Source organism: Papilio polytes, unplaced genomic scaffold (genome assembly GCF_000836215.1).
Source record: "Papilio polytes unplaced genomic scaffold, Ppol_1.0 DF824002.1, whole genome shotgun sequence".
Classification (NCBI taxonomy): Eukaryota; Metazoa; Arthropoda; class Insecta; order Lepidoptera; family Papilionidae; genus Papilio; species Papilio polytes.
The window spans coordinates 632,694-639,574 of NW_013525202.1; the positions used below are offsets into that span (position 1 = coordinate 632,694).

At 33.8% G+C, this 6,881-nt stretch overlaps 1 long non-coding RNA gene across 2 annotated transcripts in view; it reads left to right on the top strand.

Annotated features, from left to right (window-relative positions):
* Positions 1-6,881, top strand: part of LOC106101245 — a 29,221-nt gene that overhangs the window by 2,980 nt on the left and 19,360 nt on the right. For both annotated transcript variants that reach the window (XR_001225491.1, XR_001225492.1), the window contains exon 2: positions 995-1,098. This is a non-coding gene — a long non-coding RNA (uncharacterized LOC106101245). The remainder of the gene's footprint in view (positions 1-994; positions 1,099-6,881) is intronic.

The following is a 6,881-nucleotide window of genomic DNA, read 5'->3' on the forward strand; positions in this document are numbered from 1 at the left end:
ATTGACATTTTCCATGATTCCATGTCCCGATTTTTGAACTTAATAAACAAAAAAGATCTGGGCTTATATTATCACCAGTAACACTTTTGTATTTTTGTTTAATATGTGTACCCTAACTTATATTAGTTGTAATTAACGTGATTCAACGTTTGTTATTAAAAAGTAAAACATCATTTTTTTGTGAGCGCTGTGTACGCCTGTCATCTGTATGTTCTTCTGCTTCTTTGTTTTTCATTGTATACGGTATATTAATTTGGTTGTGAACCTTGAACATGCAATTGGTGTACCTTTCCAATAAATAAATAAATCATCAACTTGCCCTTATATTCTATACATCTATACCTTCATTATTAGTATTCATCGAGATCAGTTTAGTAGTTTAGACTACAAACTCTAAACAAAATCCATGTAAAATTTCGCATTTCATACTATATTATGAAGAGGAAAACTTTGTTTCTTCGATTGTAACGAAATAACTCAAAAACTACTGGGATAATTTGAAAAATTCTTTCACCGTTAAAAAGCGCCCGTTTAAAAAAAAAACACTAACAGTGGTAGTGCCCGCTTTAACATCTTAGCACTGCAGGGCTCGCCCCCAGAAATACCACGACCACACAGAAAACAGGCGTGAAATGGAAGCAATTCCGTGTTTCGTCTGATGAGTGTGGTGCTGGAGGCCTTATTTAAGTCCCATACTCTTTACCACACCTTTCTTATAAGGAGAGGATGGGAAGGGGAATTGGATTTGATGGTGAAGGTGATGCATATGAAGGGGAAATATCCTCTTTATATGAGTCTCCTCCGTCGAATAAGGGTAGGCAACGCATCTGCAATTGCGGATGTGTATGGGCCGGTCGCTTTGCCATTTTGGCGGATTCTGGTGGCCGCTTGCTCGTTTGCCACCTTATGTTATAAAAAAAATAGTGGCATAACATTTAAATGAATGATATTTTAAGAACAAGACTATGAATACTTATCTTTTTGTATTTTTCAGGAGAATAAAGTATGGAAAGAAGGTGACGGTCATATCTATAGTATTGACCATTAAATCTGAATACTAAATAGACGCATTGTGGATTCGTCCAGTGATGGTGTTAGGTGAGTTTTCAATCTTCTTACTATTATAAATGCGAAAGTTTAGATGGATGGATGTTTGTTAGAGTTTGTAGCCTAAACAGCTGAATAGATATTGAAATTTTGCGTATGTGTAGAGTATGGTCTGGAAGAACACATAGGCTACTTAGTTTTTTTTTTAATTCCACGCGAACGGAGTCGCGGGCGCAAGCTAGATATTTATAATCTATAAATTGTAACTGTAAGTAAATAGATATGCCATTTACCTTTGTGTTTATACTTGTACATCTATACTAATATGATATAGAGGAAACATTTGTATTTTTGTATGTATTGAAATAACTCAAAAATTACTGGGGCGATTTCAAAAATTCTTTCACTATTATAAAGCTATATTATCGTTAAGTAACATAGGCTATATTGTTACATTACATGAAGTAGCGAGCAAAAGCTGGTCTTAAACTATTTTGACTGTATAACTTATATATTTATATATGACTAGCTGTTGCTCGTGACTTCGCCCGCGTGAAATTTAAAAATAAGAAAAAACATCGCCTATGTTACTCACAGATAAATTACCTATCTAATGGGGAAAGAATTTTTAAAATTGGCCCAGTAGTTTTTGAGTTATTTCAATATATACAATAATACAAATCTTTCCTCTTTATAATATTAAGTATAGATTATTCAAGTTTAAAAAATCAGCTTGTTATATTTGGCAAATATTATGCAGTCTTACTTTTTCTCCAAAAATTACATATATTATGTACTTTAGTCTATGTGTCATAGAGTATGATACTGGTACAGATATGCAGTTAGGTAGTAATATACATTCCAATTATGTTACTCAGATATCACGTTATCTATTTCACTGATAATAGTATATGTAGGGGTTTGGATTAAAAGATAACATTTCAATAGCTAAGATAAATTCTTTCACTACTAGCTGTTCCCGTGCGGCTTCATCCGCATGAAATTATGAAAATTTTATTATATTCTTTACATTTGTTAAATTATCAATAGCAAATGTCAAAATGACATGACATGACAAACCATAGCAATCTTTCTTGATGTTGGCAGCAACTTATGATCTCTTTCCCACATTAGGGTTTTTGTCCAAAATATTTACTCCCTAAGTTTAATGGCGTGAAAATATATAGCCTAAAGCGTGACGTAAATTCCGGGGTTTTTTATTACAAAAATAACAATTCAAAAATATGCTGTAGTTGCTGACATCTTACGTCACAAAGTGAGTGTTTTTTTTCGCTTTACTATATTAGTGGAGATAAATAAATAATGCTTTCAATAAATAATGGCAATCGTTATGTCCTTTGAATAATCCTCTCCTTCCAGGTCTTTCCCCTTCCCACCCCTGGAGAATAAGCAGGATAGCAAATATTGGATGTATCCTACATTTTGTAAGAACCTTTTCCTATCCTGTACATAAAGAACTAGTTGTTACTCGCGACTTTGCGTGAAATCATACTAATATTATAAATGTGAAAGTTTAGATGGATGGATGGATGTTTGTTAGAGTTTGTAGCCTAAACGGCTGAACGGATTTCGATGAATTATGGTATAGATGTAGAGGATAGTCTGGAAAAACATATAGGCTACTCACTTTTGTTTTTTTTTTAATTCCACGCGGACGGAGTCGCGGGCGAAAGCTAGTTAGAATTAATAAAAAAACACACCTTATATTACTGACTGATAACGTAGCTTTTTAATGGTGAAAGAATTTTTGAAATCGGCCCAGTAGTTTTTGAGTTATTTCAATACATACAAAAATACAAATCTGTTCTCTTTATGACATTAGGAAAAAAATTACCGTTTACCAATATTGTATTGTGTTCTACGTAAATCTATATTAATGTTAAAAATAGGAAAGATTTGTATATTTTGTATGTATGGGAATAACTCAAAATAACTCGGCTGATTTCAAAAAATCTTTCACCATTAATTAGCTACGTTGTCGCTGAATAAGGCTATATTTTTTATTATTTTTAATTCCATTCAGACGTAGTCGCAAGCAACAGCGAGTTTTAAATAAATTCTTCCGTTGTTACGTAGTTAGATAGGTGGAACTGATTATTATTCTGAGGTTAACACTGCCGACCCCTTGACCTGACGGCGTGATAGAAACGTAATGTATTAGATTATTAAGAAGTAGCTGTTCCCGTGCGGCTTCATCTGGATGTTATGAAAAGTTTATTATATTGTTTACATTTGTCAAATTATCAATAGCAAATGTCTACATGACATGACATGACAAACCTTAGCAATATTGCTTTCTTGATTGCTTTCTTTCCCACATTAGAATATTTATCCAAAATTTTTACCCCAACTTTAATGGCGTGAAAATATATAGCCTAAAGCATGATGTAAGTGTAGGACTTTTTATTTAAAAAAGGATTATTCAAAAATATGTTGTGATTGCTGACATCTTAGGCAACAAAGAAGTGTGTGTTTACGCGATATTATAATAGTATAAAAAGGATTATTCAAAAATATACTGTGATTGCTGACATCCTACGCCAAGAAGCAGTGTTCACGCTTTATTATATTATTATACTAATATTATAAAGAGGAAAGATCTGTATTTTTGTATGTATTGAAATAACTCAAAAACTACTGGGCCGATTTCAAAAATTATTTTACCGTTATAAAGGTAATTTATCTGTGATTAACATAGGCTATATTTTTAAGTTAACGCGGGAGAAATCGCGAGCAACAGCTAGTAAATAATAAATATTAACTGCTTAGTATAGCATCCTCCCTTCTAGTCCTGGTATCCACCTGAAGGAGTTCCCTCAGGTGGATAAATGGTATTGACATCCATATAAAACCTCATACACAAGAACACATACAAAAAGCAAGGGATCGCCAGGTGATGATCGTAGCTATGAACGTCATAGATCAGTCAGGAAGGTTTTTTTTTTCTTATAACTAAGTAATAATTAAAAGTTATTACGTAACAAACTGCAATACGTCATCTGAATATTATTTAACGCAAGTACAAAATCCCAATAACATTGAAAACATCCTCAGTTGTAAATATCTTATTATTTACCTCATATTTGTCTAGTAAACGCAAGTTCATTTGTTTTTTAGTAGTTTCCATTTGTGGTTATGATGTTGATGACGTCAAAAACAATACGAGAACCAAGAAAACTACGTAACCCACGGGAATGCATTTTTCAGCGATGTAGTAACCCATGTGTTACTCTTGACTTTGTTTTATATCTGTACCTTTCTTATTGAAAGGATGAACCGTTGAAATCATCGAGTGAATATCTTACTAATATTATAAATGTGAAAGTTTAGATGGATGGATGTTTGTTAGAGTTTGTAGCCTAAACGGCTGTACGGATTTCGATTGAATTTGGCATAGATGTAGAGGATAATCTGGGAGAACACATAGGCTTGTCAGTTTTGTTTTTTTTTATCTCGCGTGAACGGAGTCGTGGGCGAAAGCTAGTAAAAAATAAAATTAATGTAACCCACGGGTGACTTCGGGGTAAAAGCCTATGTGTTCTTCCAGACTATCCTCTACATCTATGAAAATCCAAAAACATCCATATTAATTATCGCATTTATATTAGTTACTAGCTGTTGCTCGTGATTGTAAAAAAATATAGCCTGTCACTCAGCGATAACATAGCTTTTTAATGGTGAATGAATTTTTTAATTTGGCCTTGTAGTTTGTGGGTTATTTCACATACAAAAATGTTATTATTTTAAAAATAAGGTCATTGAACTATCTGAACATTTAAATTAACAAGTTTTTAAATTTAATTTTCAACTTTACGTCATTCTTTGATAAATATTTGTGTGATACTAAGATTGTATCAACATACTCGTGGGATAATGAATGTTTTTATCGCCATCTCTTTCTTTCTTCTTGAAAGAAAAGAGACACTAATATTTATCTGTAGGTAGTGTTACAACATTCATGAAATACTAATATTATGAAGAGGAAACATTTGTATTTTTGGATGTATTGAAATAACTCAAAAACTACTGGGCCGATTTAAAAAATTCTTTTACCATTAAAAATCTAATCTATCAGGCAGTAACATAGGCGGTTTTTTTTTATTTCACGCAGGCGAAGTCGCTAGCAACAGTTATTAAATATATAGTAGACAAAGTGAAAAGCGTTTTTTCACCGGTAACTTCTTTTTAAGGTAATATCTTAATGACTGATACGCCAAGACGCTTCTCAATGTTTGATTCAATTGTTTGTTTGTTATTTTATCTGACACCAGGTAGTCAGGTTGCGTTAGATGTGAACAATGTTTGTAGTGAAGTGTCAACTATGCCCATTCTATTTTTGGCCGACTTACCAAAAGAAGGAGGTACTCAATTCGTCTGTATGTTTATGTGTGTTACGGCATAACTCCGCCACTAGTGGACCGATTTTGATGATTCTTTTTTTATCCGAAAGGTAATGCTTGCAGGTGTGTCCCATATTTTTGGTTGATTTTTGGAGTCAAAGATTACGATGCACTTAAATAGTTTAGCTCAAAATCGCGTGACGAAATTTGGGTTCTTTTTTGCTTTCTTTGCTTACGTAGCCTAATTACACTATGTGGAAAACGAGCAAGCGTCCACCTGAATCCGCCGAAATGGCGAAGCGACCGCTGCTTAGCCACTCCGCAATTGCAGATTCGTTGCTTACGAATCGACGGAGAGACGCACATAAACAGGACATTTCCCCTTATGAAAGAAATTATGGAATGAAAGGGACAAAAATTAGGCCTCCGGTATAATTATGTTTTTTGAATTATTTAATGTAGTGTAAACTTACCTTTACAATGTTTGTGTAAGTAATTTGATAGAGACTTATGTTATGGAGGTGTGTCTTCGAAAATATTTACATAGCTTCAAAATGTTTGCATATGACGTAAAACTAACAATTATAGTAAATGATAATAGATCTATTTTAATACAGTTACTAGCTGATTCCGTGCGGCTTCATCCGTATGAAAAATATTATCCTCCTCCTCCATCCTCCTTATCTTACTCCCGTAGCGTAAAGGTTTTTGGTCTCCACATAACACTATCATATGTCGTCTCAGTCACTCCGTCAAGCCCCCTAGCCGGGTCGTGGATAAACTTACGCAGAAGCCACGGCACTGCCGCAGGATTTTAATCAACTGTTTACCACCTTTTTCTTAAAAAATGATTGAAAGGGAAACTTGATTTGGTCGAGGATGGGATATAAGAAGGGGAAATGCCTGTTCCCCGATTAAAGTTAACTCTCCTGCTTTTGCGGAAACTAGTCAGTTGCTCTATTTTGCCGAGTTAAAGTGGTCTTTGCTCATTGTACTAAAAAAACAATCAGTTACGTTAACTTAAGAAAAACAATTGACGTATAACTTTTGCTCTCACAAGAAAAGACATATGAACGGTCTTTAGTTCACCTTGAATTTACATGTTATATAAGACCAGACGTTTAAAATATGTAGAAGAGACAGACCAAAAAATTTCACAGGTGTCATTTGTCAAGGTAAGCCACCTCGTGTACACATGTAATAAAATATTTTGTTTTATACTAGACATTGTTACAAAATAAAATATAAACATTTATTTATTACTAGCTTCTGCCCGCGACTACGTCCGCGTGGTATTAAAAAAACAAAAGTGAGTAGCCTATGTGTTTTTCCAGTTTCCCTACATCTGTACCAAATTTCACCGAAATCCGTTCAGCCGTTTATGGCACAAACTCTAACAAACATCCATCCATCCATCTAAACTTTCGCATTTATACCTCTCTCTCTCTCTCTCTCTTCTATTCCTATGTCCCC